The sequence below is a fragment of the Apteryx rowi genome, unplaced genomic scaffold, assembly GCF_003343035.1.
Source record: "Apteryx rowi isolate R43461 unplaced genomic scaffold, aptRow1 scaffold_636, whole genome shotgun sequence".
In the NCBI taxonomy this organism is placed as follows: Eukaryota; Metazoa; Chordata; class Aves; order Apterygiformes; family Apterygidae; genus Apteryx; species Apteryx rowi.
Genome location: NW_020450912.1, coordinates 48,645 through 61,472, shown reverse-complemented (window position 1 = coordinate 61,472; position 12,828 = coordinate 48,645). Strand labels below are relative to the sequence as shown.

Sequence of the window (12,828 nt, the reverse complement as noted above, 5' to 3'; positions counted from 1 at the left end):
AAAAACTTTATTAAAACCATGAGAACCACCAAGCATCGTTAATGTCCCCTTTGTAATGATATGCAAAATGCTCAGTATCCAAGGAAACTGTAGTAATGAAGTCGGAGACTACTGTATAAATGTACCTTCTAAATCACCACCAAGGATGTCAGTTCCAGAGGGGACYGGCCAGCTCAGTAGTGTGACACCCTGACAGCTTAGCCATGCTACAGCTGAAAAACAAAAAGCTAACAAGCCACTTTTAAATATGGGACCMTGTTGTCTGCCTTGTATGAACAGCRCCTTCTGAGCATCTTGTTACGGAGCTGCTGCATGAAGCAGCACATGGCAGATTTCTCTGGGTCGTTATTCGCCTCCCTGRGATTAGTTCAGAAGTCTTTAACGATGGGCATTAATTAAACTGCATAACCAGTAACAAATGAATCGGAGATTGTCATTTGCTCCAACTTCTCAGCGAGCTATACAACGGGAGAAATACTGAAACCTTCCACTGTTCTCTGGAGCTCAAGGGTCTGAAAACTATTTCATTGGCACCAAACACTAGCATAAATTGACATATGCCCACATTATTRGAATTAATTTAAAGACACATATTTATGCTCCAGTATCAACACTTCACTCACAGGAATGTTTTCTAGGAAGACAGACAGGTCTAAAGAAAAGAAGCCAATGTACAACTGATTCCTGCTCTTCAGTGTTGGCCCATAGATCATCAAGCCAAATTCCTAGTTTTTTAGACTCACTTTCAGCAAACATTCATTTATTCTCCTGATTTCTGTTGCAGCTTATTCCACCCAACATTCACAGCCTATAAAGCAGTTCCACTCAGATGCCATGACTTGTTGAACTCTGGTATTCACTTCCAGTATGTGTCACAGCTTTATAGGAGTGTATACCTTAAAATGACTACTTCTTCCACCACATGCCCCTACAATCTTTCTCTCTGACCTTTATATCTGAGCAGAACTGAAGTTCCCTTGGGGTCATTCCTTTCCACATCTATAATGCCCTTTATATAAGTACACTCCTCAGGAGCAGATAGTCAAGTGCCAGAATAACCCAACTCCCAGCTCCTACCTAAAGACACGTCCAGTTGTAAAACCCTGCAGCTCTTTTTGCTGCTATCGAGCACTGTGGTATGGCAAAAAGGCACTGCCATCCTCATGCCRCTTCTTTGGTGCCCTGTCTCCAATTTTCAGAAACTCTACTCCTTTTCCACAGGTAATGTTAAATGCCTCATTGCCTCTGTATTCATATCTAAAGGCAACTTCTCTGCCTTTCTCTTTCTACCCCACATTGCTTTGGGAGGAAAGGGGGTTTCWCAWCAGTTAAGAAATGTTTACATCATTAGTGAATTCTGCCTCCTTCCTTACACTTCCCCTCTTCCGGATCAGTGATGGTGCTGATCCTCATTTCTCACCACTAAAACCAGCTTCGTCTTATAAAACACCTTGCTGCTTTCTGTCTGGTACTTTCTCCTCTGAAGCTCTGGGCTCACTTTCACACACAGTGCTAGCTGATCTGGCCCAATCAACCTTCTTAGGTGATTCCTACGCCTCAGACTTTTCCTTAAAAGGCTACAGAAATTAAGAGCATAGCTTTCTCTCACAACTCCTTTTATCTCTATCTTTACTAAAACATCCACTTGTACAGCACGCCCTGACTGTAATTTCTGCATTGTATCTTAATATCTGCAAGTCTGGTTTATAATACCATAATTATCTGATGTTTCCCTAGCTCTCTCTTTAAATTGCTTTCTTTAAATTCCTTCTATAATTTCATAAACAGGTTTCCAGACAGGCTAAAAACTTYTGATTTTCTCAAGGAATCTGCTCATACTGATATTGTTGCACACTTGAAGCTGTTGAATGAACTTTCTCATTCCCACTTCATTTTGCTGTAGGTCCAAGTTCACCCACTTCTCCAGCACTATTTTTTCTTTTGCCTAAGATCTAGACTGACCACAGCAGTAATCTTGAGAATATTACTCCCATCTCAAAGGCCACATCAGAGCTGAAATTATTAGAAACCCTATGCCAATGAAGTGAAAACCCAGCAATGATCAAAACCTGCTAGCCATTGTGAGAACTGATGCATCTTGTCAGACACTTTTGTTTAATGCAAAATGGCACTTAGAAGGTAGGACCCCAGACAAAGCCATTAAATTCAGAAAACTGAAGTTCGGCATCTGAGCATGGTGTGGGAAGAGTAAGGGAGCGCCAGACAACCTCCCCAAATCCTACTTGCTGTGCAGATTTCCCGAGAACTCCCCAACAGGCAACATGAAGCTGAGGGGCTCTGAACTCCCTTTATTTCTAGAAGGCAAGTGCTGGATGCAAGACTGCAAATATTAACTGCCTCCATGAAGGCAGTCTCCAAAAGGCTAGCTCTCTCAGCAAGTCACCTGCAGCCTGGTTTCCAAAGCTACATGGCACCTATAATTCCTCTTCATTCATTCACTACCATGAGAAAGTTGAGCTCTTCACCTCTCTGTGTTTCATCTTACTTATTTGTGATTCATGCTTATCTGCCTCCTGTGGATGTTGTGAGGTTTAATTAGTTTTGGTCTGTAAAACACACTGAGATCCCCTGGAAAGGCTCTGTATGCATTCACAGTACGATTACAGCAAGACAATTTTCTTGGTGCCCCCGGAGCAACTAGCACTAGCTGCCACAGGAGACTCCAAAGATGAGGTAGTGTAAGCACTGAGCTGCCTGCGATCCTTAGCTGTATCTGGAAGATGAAAAGTTTCAGGGGCAGCATTTTGGCACAGCACATGTTGAATTTGATGTGGGAGTTAACAGCAGTTTCATGTCTAGCACAGCACTGGCAAAAACATTCTTATCAGCATCTTTCAGCAAAAATAAGGAGGTCAAGAAAAAAGAAAAACCCTTAAAAATGGAAATAAAAGAAAAAATGGAAACCAACAACACTAACAAAAGCACCATATGGGTTTTTTAAATATCCCAAACAGCTTAAAGTTGCCCAGACTTCTGTATTCATTAATTGCTCAGGACACAGATKTATTTATTTATGGCTCAGAAAAGAATTCCCAGCTCTGAGGCTTTCCAAAGAACAAGCACCCCCCAGTTCTGCGTGGTCACCTTGGCCAACTCACCATGCAGTTTCTCATTCTAATGCTAATGCAGTTCAAACAACCCAACTCCGCATTTTTTATGYATGCAATAAGCCTATCTTTAGGTCACTTAGTTGTGTCAGTTTAAATCACAACATTCCCATAGAGAAAAATCTGATCATTTTATTTACTTTTGGGGACAGAGAAGGGAGCAGAAAAATAGTTCATTATAAAAACACTTTCTTGTTTATGGTGCCTAATTCAAGTCCCACTGAAATCTACTTGAATTTAAACAGCAGTTGAAACCACGATAAACAATACATTTTAATTAAGACTTGAACAGCTACACTCAAGATATAATACTCTGAAAATATCTGACTGTGCATAGGCATATAATATTATATTTTATATATTATTAGGTCTTATCCAAAGTCTGCTGGAATAAAGGCCAAGATCTCATTGATCTCTGCAGGCTTCAGATCTGCCTCTTTCATAAAATAAGCCTGAATTCTGCAACTCTGGYTTTCACAAGCATCCACACGGATATTCACAGGGCTTCTCACAAGAGGAAAAAAGCATGAAGTTGAAGCCATCCATGAAAGGTACTGGATTTATTCCAGATGTGGAACTGTTTTTAATTAATTTGGAAACATTTGAAATATTTGTTCATTAAATATGCTTCGCGTTTCACACATACATGTAAGAGGCATTAAGAAAACCCAAAACCGAAGCCAAAATCATAATGCTTATTAAAAAGACCCCGAAGCCACTTCTAGAAAAATTAGGCTCACACGAGGGCAATGATAGCAGCACTGTTGTAACCCACCAATATTCAAAGTACACGATTCCTGCAGTGCCCATCCCCAGGAAACCTCAACTTCACCTGGAGGAATGGCTGGTTGGGGGCTTCTTCCCTCTCCAGCGAGCCCTGCATTTCTCCCTGCAGGCCAACAATATCTGCCAGGAACGACACTTTTACGGAAAAATATCTGCCTACTAGAAGACAACAGAATGACTTATGTGAGGCAAATCAAAGTGCCAAATCTTCATTATCTGGTAACAATTTTAGCATATGGCCACTCAGAAGATTCAAACAAACAACAAGGTCGTGAAAGGCGCTTTCTTTAACACTTGGCTTATCCCTTGAGGTCTTGAGCCAAGGCCTGCAAACCATCCATCCCAACCCAACTACCAGTTAAAGCAATCTACAGGCATAACGTAGTCATTTACAGATGCAAGGAACACACAAAAAACTTTTACAGCCTGCCATTTTTCTCAAGTTCGCAGCAAAAAGCTCCACCCTAAAGATATGAGAGCGAATTTGGATGCCAGCACCCAGGTAGCAGAGCAGGAAGGACGAGGGCTCCAACTGTCCCACCTCTCCACCTTAAAGCCCAAGGCTGGATCCCTTCTCATCCAACCCGGGGCACGAGGGAGGTTGCACGGAGCCCCGCACAGGGAGCTCTACATGCCAGATACCATGGTCTCTAGCACGGACACAGTGTAGAGGTATTTACATTATTTTGAAATGCGTGCCTTGAGAACTGGACACAGTTTACTCCAGAAGCAGGGAGCTCCTCGAGGCGGCGGAGCCGCGCTAGCCCACGCTGCGCTCTGCGCTGCCGCAGCTGGATTGCTTCCAGCTTCCAGAGGAGCCAGATTAGGCCAGGTATTGCCATCCCACGCTGCACACTGCTATGTAGACATCGTCAAATTTGGAGCTCAGTGGTAATCCACATTAACATAACGCAGCTCTTGCCTCCCCTCTAGTGGCTGACCCACCAAAACGGCTGCTTCTGCTGCTGCTGCCAACGGTGTGAAGGGCTCAGTTTTGTCCCTGGGCACCGTCAGCAGAAGCTGCGCTCCCACATTTACAGAGCTCTGGCTCAGCCCCACAACCAGGCAAGGATTTTGTTGCACTGTGCAAAAGGACAAGGAACAAATTAGCACATCTGGGCAGAAACAGAGTTCTTCAGCATCACCGAGAGCTGTATTACTTCCATTTTTGACACTAGGTGAGCAAAATTGCCAGTTAGTATGAAGTACCACAGCTAAGTTCAGAACAAAACTATTTTTCTATTTCTCCAAGAGGTGCAAAAGAATTAGCTATTTGGTGTCTAAGAAACACTCAAACTTTTGCTGTCCAAGGAGTAATTTTCATATCTGACAATTACGGTTTTGTCACCATGGGTCAGAATTAATTCTAGTAATCACAACAGAAGTCAATATCTCAAAGATCTTTAATCAATTTAGCCAAGCACATCCAAACTCCATGTGATACCCTCCCATTCCAAAAACAGAATACAAACACAAAAAAACTTCACATTTCTTCACAAGTCGTCTTTTTTTAAAATGCAGGAACACTCAAGTTTCCTTCCTTTGGTTGCCAGTGCTAAAATATGCTAACAACATTAAGGCAAGGGACGACTTGCAGAGCTCACAATCTGTATTCAGCATAATTAGCAGATGCCAATTTAACTTATTACTGCTTCTTCTTTTCTATATTATAAAAAGGATGTCAATGGAAACCTGTTATCTAAATGACTGTTTTCTCAGTGCTGATATAAAGCAACAATCATGGGAAAATACAGTCACAGAGCATGTGTTAGGAAATATCCGATTTTGAAATGACATTATAAACAGCTACAGTAAAGGAAGAAATTAATGCCTTCAGATAGGACTTTTCTCTCTTCCTTCACACTTGGATTTTTAGACTGTTTCTAAACTTAACTCATTAGGTATTTGGTAGCATTTCTAGTTACTTAAATAAGCATAGCAATCTTCAGGGTAAAGCAAGATTAGGAAAGGAGGTTGCTCAGCTGTCTCAGCCACAGATCATTTTAAAGCATAACAAATTAACATACTTAAAAAGATGCATTTTCAATGCAGAGAACTAGCAGATAGTAAGAAAGACAAAACACGCATACCTAAGAGACCAGCCAACACAAGTCTTAAAAATCTGCCCTCTTCCAAGATGCCAAAATAAGGGACTGTGTCACAGCTAAAGGGACAGTTTACAGAGAGTGCACTTCTCCAGGCTGCAAAGCTAAAACACATTTCATAAAACAAAGCCCTCTTGAACTAAGAGCTTGTTGAAAGATGCATACAGCACAGAAGAAAGCAGTGCACACCAAGGTTATGGATTTAAACAGGTTTCTAACACACAAATGGTATAATGATCCAGTCCAGGCAACATTTGCTGCTACTTCTGGTTGGAGAAGATCCCCTCCCACTAGCATTGCTGCATATTACAATGCAGTGCAAAAAAATATTTTAATAAACTGTCTTGTGACCATAAGGGCGAAGTTTAAGAGCCTTGTAAGGCTATGCTTCTCTGCAGCTTTAATCAATTTCAGCTCTAACTTCATTTGTTATGCCTAACACAAAGTGTAAACTTCGCCCTTCACAAGAATTAAGAGAAAAAATAACATTTCATCCTCTGCTCCAAGCAGTGTATGTAAAGCACAGAACAGAACCACTGCACTCACATCCCCCAATTAAACTGGTCTCTGTGGAAACTAATAACTTTCCACAGAATGCACTGTAATCCAAGTAATAATTTTAAACAGGCATAAGCTGCAGTGTGCTGAACTAAGACATTCTTACCTTGCAAAGAGTGCTCGAAGACGTTTGGTTACAGTAAGAGAAGCGAACATACATGTTGCCAAGTGTTTCCTATGGAAGAGGGTATATGCCTTACCCCACACATGCGCACGCACGCACACACAAACTGTGCGCRTTTCTTAGGTAGAGAAAGAGGACAAGAAAAGAGAAGCAGCGGTGATAATGCCCTGGCTTTATATCTCAATCAGTGTTGAGTCAAGTAGGAGGAACCATTTGAGATGAAAAGGAAAAAAAAAAMCAAGAAATGAGATTTTCTTTTTCCCCCCTCTGGATGTCAAGAGCTTTGCCTGGATATCTATAATACTTTAAGACAAAAATCTTCATAACCTACCTCCCTCATGAACCAATTAGTTGTACACATCAAATGACACTGCACAAACAACACACAAAGACTTTGAATGGAAAAATTATAGAATCCCTTACCTTTTAGTCAGAATAAGTGACAGATAACAAGCATAAAAAACTCAGTTGGCACAGTTGCTGTACATATTTCTCTGCGGACTTCTCTTTAGTGGTCCCCAAAGCACTGAACATAAAAAAACTCCAGCCTGCCTGCTTCATTCTTCAGCAACAGAGATACATGCTGTCACGGTAACGAGAGAAAGCAAAAAGAACTACAGATCTTAGGTTTTTAAAGCCTTTGTGTTTATAGGGAAGAAAAAGAGAAAGAGGGGGCAAGAAAAAGAAGGAACAGAGCAAACACTTTTACTAAGAGAAATCTGGTCTTGGCTATATAAGTAAGCACAGCACAGGAGCATTGAGTTTGAATTTCCCTGTTTGCRAGCTCCTTGGGAAAAAAAATATAATGAGTCTTTAGGAAAAAAAAAAAAAGGCAAATGCATGGATTGGGGGAAGGGGAGAGGAGGAGGAGGAGGAGGGTACTGCTCCTATGTGACATACATATGGAATGAGCATTAGAACAATGCTGACAGGACAGCTAAGCAACTGCACTCTGGGGCAGCAGTTTTCAAAGCAGAGCTTTTGCAGCTTTGCAGAAAGGAGAAGAAAACAATAAAATTAAAAAAAAAAACACTCCACAAAGGAGAAAGAAAGAAAAGGGAGGGGAGGGGAAAAAAAGGGAAAGAAAAGAAAAGAAAGAGCAGCTAATTCAAGAGCAACTGGGCTAAAAAAAAAAAGAGTTGCACAATTTTTGAAGGGGCGGGGGGGGGGATCGCCACGACCGCTTTGCAGCGATGCAAGCAGAAGCCTTGATGTCTAGTGCACTTACATTTTATGCGGCTCACAGTGGGTTCCCTCCCCGCCTCCTGCCTCCCGCCGCCTCCCCTTCCTGGGAAGCTCGCAGTCCCAGGGGGCAGGAATTCCAGTGGACCCAATTAACACTGTACTTTGCTAGCTCCTTGCTATGATCGATATTAAATAAGCTGAGTTTTAGCAGCACTGAAAAATAAAGCAGCCATGTAACCTGTGGCTGATGGAGGCTGCATTTTTGGTTTGTTTTTTTTTTTCCTCTGCTTCCCACTCCCCCAATCTCAAAACGATCCAACACAGAAAAAAAAACCATGTGCCAGCACCAGCGACACAAGCTGCATCAGATATTTGTTAGAAACTTGATAGAAGCAGAACATCAGTTGCTCATTTCACTAGCTTCCACAGTACTTTTTATTAAAGTGGATTTACAAATCAATGAGAGGAATCCAAAGGTTCACAAATAGGCTCTTTCATCAGGTCCATCTCTCGCTGCCTGACGGTACAGGAAGTTTGCTGAGGGGTCTGGGGGCCGTTTCACGAACACATTTGTTTTAAATAGACTCTCAACAACATGACTTCTCCGTTTCGGTCAGAGAAATGTAGTAAGAGGGTCACTGCTTTAAGGGAATGCACCCTAGTATGTTTACTCCTTCATTCCAACAGCACGTGCTACAACGCACCCCACAAATTGCACATTATTTTAATTTGAAGGGGGAAGTGGTTGGGAGGCAGTAACCTTCTTTGGTCCTGTTTTCCCTGATCTATCAATCACAGATTGCCATGTAAAAACAATCTGCTACAGGCTCTCTCTATAGAGGAAAAGCAATTACTAGCATTAACTCTTGCCATTGCAAATTAATACAATACAGTTCACAACTGATAGTCTGCCTGCAAGCCATTAATCTAAGAATAAATGAGTAGTTTGCTTAAATCCAACTTGTTTGACATTCTCAAATTAAAAAAATCCCCTTCTCAAATTTCTACTCATGCTTGTGAAACTTGGTGGAAAGGAAAGAAAAAGAAAAGAAAAAAAAATTTATTTGCTAGGGCCAGGACCCGCTTATGAAAATRGGATTTCACTATCTTAACTGCTTTTCCTTTTTGTTTCTAGGGTGGCCGTAATCTACAAACCATACCCAATAAATAGCACTGAGCAAGATCCTTGACTGAACAGCTGGGTTGACCAGTGACTTGAATCCATCTTGTTAAATTAATGTGAGATTGCATTTCTGTAAGAATAAAATCAATTAAAAATACTCATAAAACCATGCTGCTAAAGGCACTGAAGAGTTAAATTAATTAACACAAAAAGCCTACCATTAAGTAACATCAAGGTTATGATTCTAGCTGAAGGAGGAAAAAACCCACAGCAGGACAAAATATTGCGATCTAGTGACTACTCGTAGGAGCTCCAAATGCCACACTCTGTCTCAAATTCTGTGTGATGTTTAGTAACTGCCTTCACAGTTAGATAAACGTGGAGTAAGCAGATTTCCTGAACAGTGGTCAATCATCCCATCAGATACCAAAACCAAAGGCTTATTTACATGGGAAGAGCCCCAAAAGTGCTGGTAAATTACTTGTGCACATGAAGTCTACGTTGATTGAGCTACAATAAGTCCAGGCTCCTGTACACTTGATAAAGATACTATACTTTACCTGTATTGACTTCACAAACTTAATCTAGCTGACATGGGGGTTTTGGTGCAAGAAGGGCCAGGGAAGCAGTTTCCACAAGTAACACGGTGGTAAGCAGGGTCTGAGGGTCACGGAGGGTCAGAATTCACAAGAAATCACAGAAAACGATGCAGATCTCCATGCTCCTTGGTCATTATTGACCTAGCACTGCAGCATAACAGACATATTCTGGAATATGATGGATTTTAAATAAGATTCAAAGATAGTTGGTAATGCCAACCTGACTGCCCAGAGTCTGCAAAATCACACCACCACCCCCTCAGTCTCCTACTCTAAATTAGTGGCAATGTTAATTTGTTAAAGCACTACTCCATGGCCTCTCAACGTGGCCTCACTTTGTACAGAATGCAGCTCTCTGCAAAGGGATCAAATGCTTGGGGAATGAAAGAACATCTGAATAAAATGAATGAATTTGAATGAAAGAGCACATATAAACCAGCTGCCACAGAAAATGGACCCTCCTTCCCCGATAACATGAGCTACGTGAAGCCAGTCTCTAGTCAGGATATCAGGAGCTCCAGGGAAGTCTTGCAAATAAGAAAAACACCCTCCAGGGGCACTCAGAAACGGCTCTCCTCTCCCTGCAACTATGTTCATGAACTGTTAATTACTTCAAGCCCCAGCTGACAAAAGGCAGAGGAAACTGACTCCGGCAATCAAATTATTTTCACAGAAAAACACTGTAATATGGATATAATCCACAGAATATACCATGGCTGAAGAGGTCCAGTGGGTAGGTTTATATCGGGAAAGGTGGATATTTATGATTGCAGTGGGGACCATAAGTGCACTTGGAACCTATAAAGGATCCATCAGTCGATCTGTCATCTTAACACTCCTATGCACTAGTAAAGTCTTTATTATCCTCATTCTAGAGATGACAATTTGAACACTGAAAGTCTAAACCACCTCCCCAAGGAGGTGCAAGAAGTGCCGGAGAATAGCAGGGAACTGATTCCAGACCTTTCAAAATGTCTTCGATGCAAAAACTATACTTGTTTTAAACACATGCAACTAAATTTGACACATTTTGAAAGTCAAACTGTTTGTCCCTTAAAAAATGTCACTATCATTCTAGTCTACTCCTAAGTTTGAGTCAAAGCACAGCCTATGGTATTTAAGAAGCTCCTCTGCTATTTAAAAAATACGCATGCGTGAATGCTCCTAAGGTTTATTCCAAATAAAAATTTGAAATACACTTTAATAGAAAAATCAGTCAAACATGATTGGAATTACAATCCAAGTTTGGCAGGACATCTCAAGCCAGCAGGGCATCGTGCAGAAGGATACCTCATATGTGCAAAGAAAAAACAATAGAAAACATTTTTCATAATAACCAAGTGCACTCATCTTACGTCTGGTTGACAGTTAACCACCAGTTAAAGGAAAAATCAAGAAAGGTTATAGGAAAGATGACAGCCCTGGTCCCTAACTACCGGCAGAGCAAACCCTGCTCCTCTTGTTCCTGGTGCTGGGGCAGAGAAAGAGAGAGGCACTGCCCRCACTGGCCTGGGCGAGGGGCTCCTGCCAAGGGGTCTCCAGCCAGCCATGGGCTCAGACCCTCCACGAGCTCCTGGTCGCCCTGCCTGCAGGCGGCGCTGGGTGCTGCCAGGGCTCCTCTCCTGCAGCACCTGAGCGGTTCTCGGAGACGGACCATGCTCAACGCATGGCGCTGCCGGTGAGCCCCCACCACAGCAGCCCCGCTGACCATAGCGGAGCAACGTGCCACGGAGCAGTGCATTTTTGGCTTAATACAACTCAGAGGAAGAACACATATAGGCCTTTTTCTCAGAATTTGTTTTATCCACAAGAAAGCCAACTCTACAAAAGCCGTAAAGCCTACCTAGTCCAAGCTGGAAACGTGTATCAAAGAAAAAGCTGCTGCCAAAAGAGCAAGACCCATTAGTATCTACTACTTGAGGGCAAACCCAATGTCTGCTAATGGGGCAGTACTATACAACACAGAGGAAAAGCCATGAAGATTCTCCTCTTTCCTCCTTGAAAAATTACATTAAGAAGTGCCAGCATTTACAACAACCTTTGGAGATCTATAATCTATGCAGGGTGCTCCTCAAGAACCTATGACCCAAATTGCAAACATGGGAGATTAGCTATGTAAACATACATGGTGTAAAACAATTTGTAATAGTTAATCCACTTTATTACAAGMATCGTCAACTCTGCTCATTATTTAAACTTTTCAATTCAACTGTTCCTGTTCTCAAAGACTAAAGCCTTTGGCACTGTTTAAAGTTGCTTAAATTTTCTTTTTAATATATTCATTTTGATTATTAAAAGGCAATTAAATTGGTAGTTTTTTTCTCTTTTTAAATTCTGTTTTCCATAGTACAATAAATACCAGAAATTACAAAACAAAAGAAAAACATTTAAGTAAATAAACCCTGATTTCAAAACATTGATACTACAAAATAGAAACAATAGCAAATATATGGTGATGYGGTCTTTGTGCAAGAATGTGAAAAATGTCTGTGGATATTTCAAATATTTTACCAAATGAAKGGGGTTTATATCAGGTTGCAGCATTTGGGATTAAACACACTTTCAAGAGATGATGATTCATGTTAATCGACATCAGGARGCTTGACGGTTTGCTTTGTTCTTTTTAATTTCTAGTTACATTTTAGTACTGGAATAAACAGAATGAACACATAAAGCCAGAAACAAAAAAAATAAAATAAAATAAAGAGAAAACAACCTTTTAAGGCACTTAACATCAGAGAAGGTTACTCAGATCATTACGATTTACAACTGCGCAATAAACCACGGTGAGGTTCAGCTGACTAATGCTCTGGACTATTATATAGCAAGTATCAGAGATAAAAAGCCAATTTTCTATTTGAAAATTGGGTTTCAGTAACTTGTGGCCGGCAGGCTGTAGGGCTGGGTTATTACGCTCATGCTGTCATTAATTACAGAGGCCCAACACGCAGGAATCGAGGTGGCAGCACCCGTGTCGCCCTACTTCCGCGTGGCCCCAGGTGGGAGCTCGCCATTAGGTGTCCTTCTCCCCTAGCTAAACACAGAGCAGTAACTCCAGCCTCTGCCAGAAYGGTCACATTCACAAGCCAGTCCCGAGGAAAATGAACCAGGATTTGGGAAATCTCTGTTCAGACCCTCGTTCTGCCAACCAGCTGGGCAGCTCCCCACAGGCGAGACCTGCGGGAGCGACTTGAGCAGCGCAAACCCAGCCCCAGCAGAT

The 12,828-nt window shown here is 41.7% G+C and overlaps 1 protein-coding gene across 1 annotated transcript in view; it reads right to left on the bottom strand.

The window, feature by feature from the left end:
* FAT3 (FAT atypical cadherin 3) overlaps nt 1-7,502 on the bottom strand; it is a 354,360-nt gene extending 346,858 nt beyond the window's left edge. Inside the window, exon 1 of the mRNA XM_026084321.1 lies at nt 7,125-7,502. The gene's annotated coding sequence lies outside the window, so the exon portion shown is untranslated. The remainder of the gene's footprint in view (nt 1-7,124) is intronic.
* Between the last annotated feature and the right edge of the window lie 5,326 nt (nt 7,503-12,828).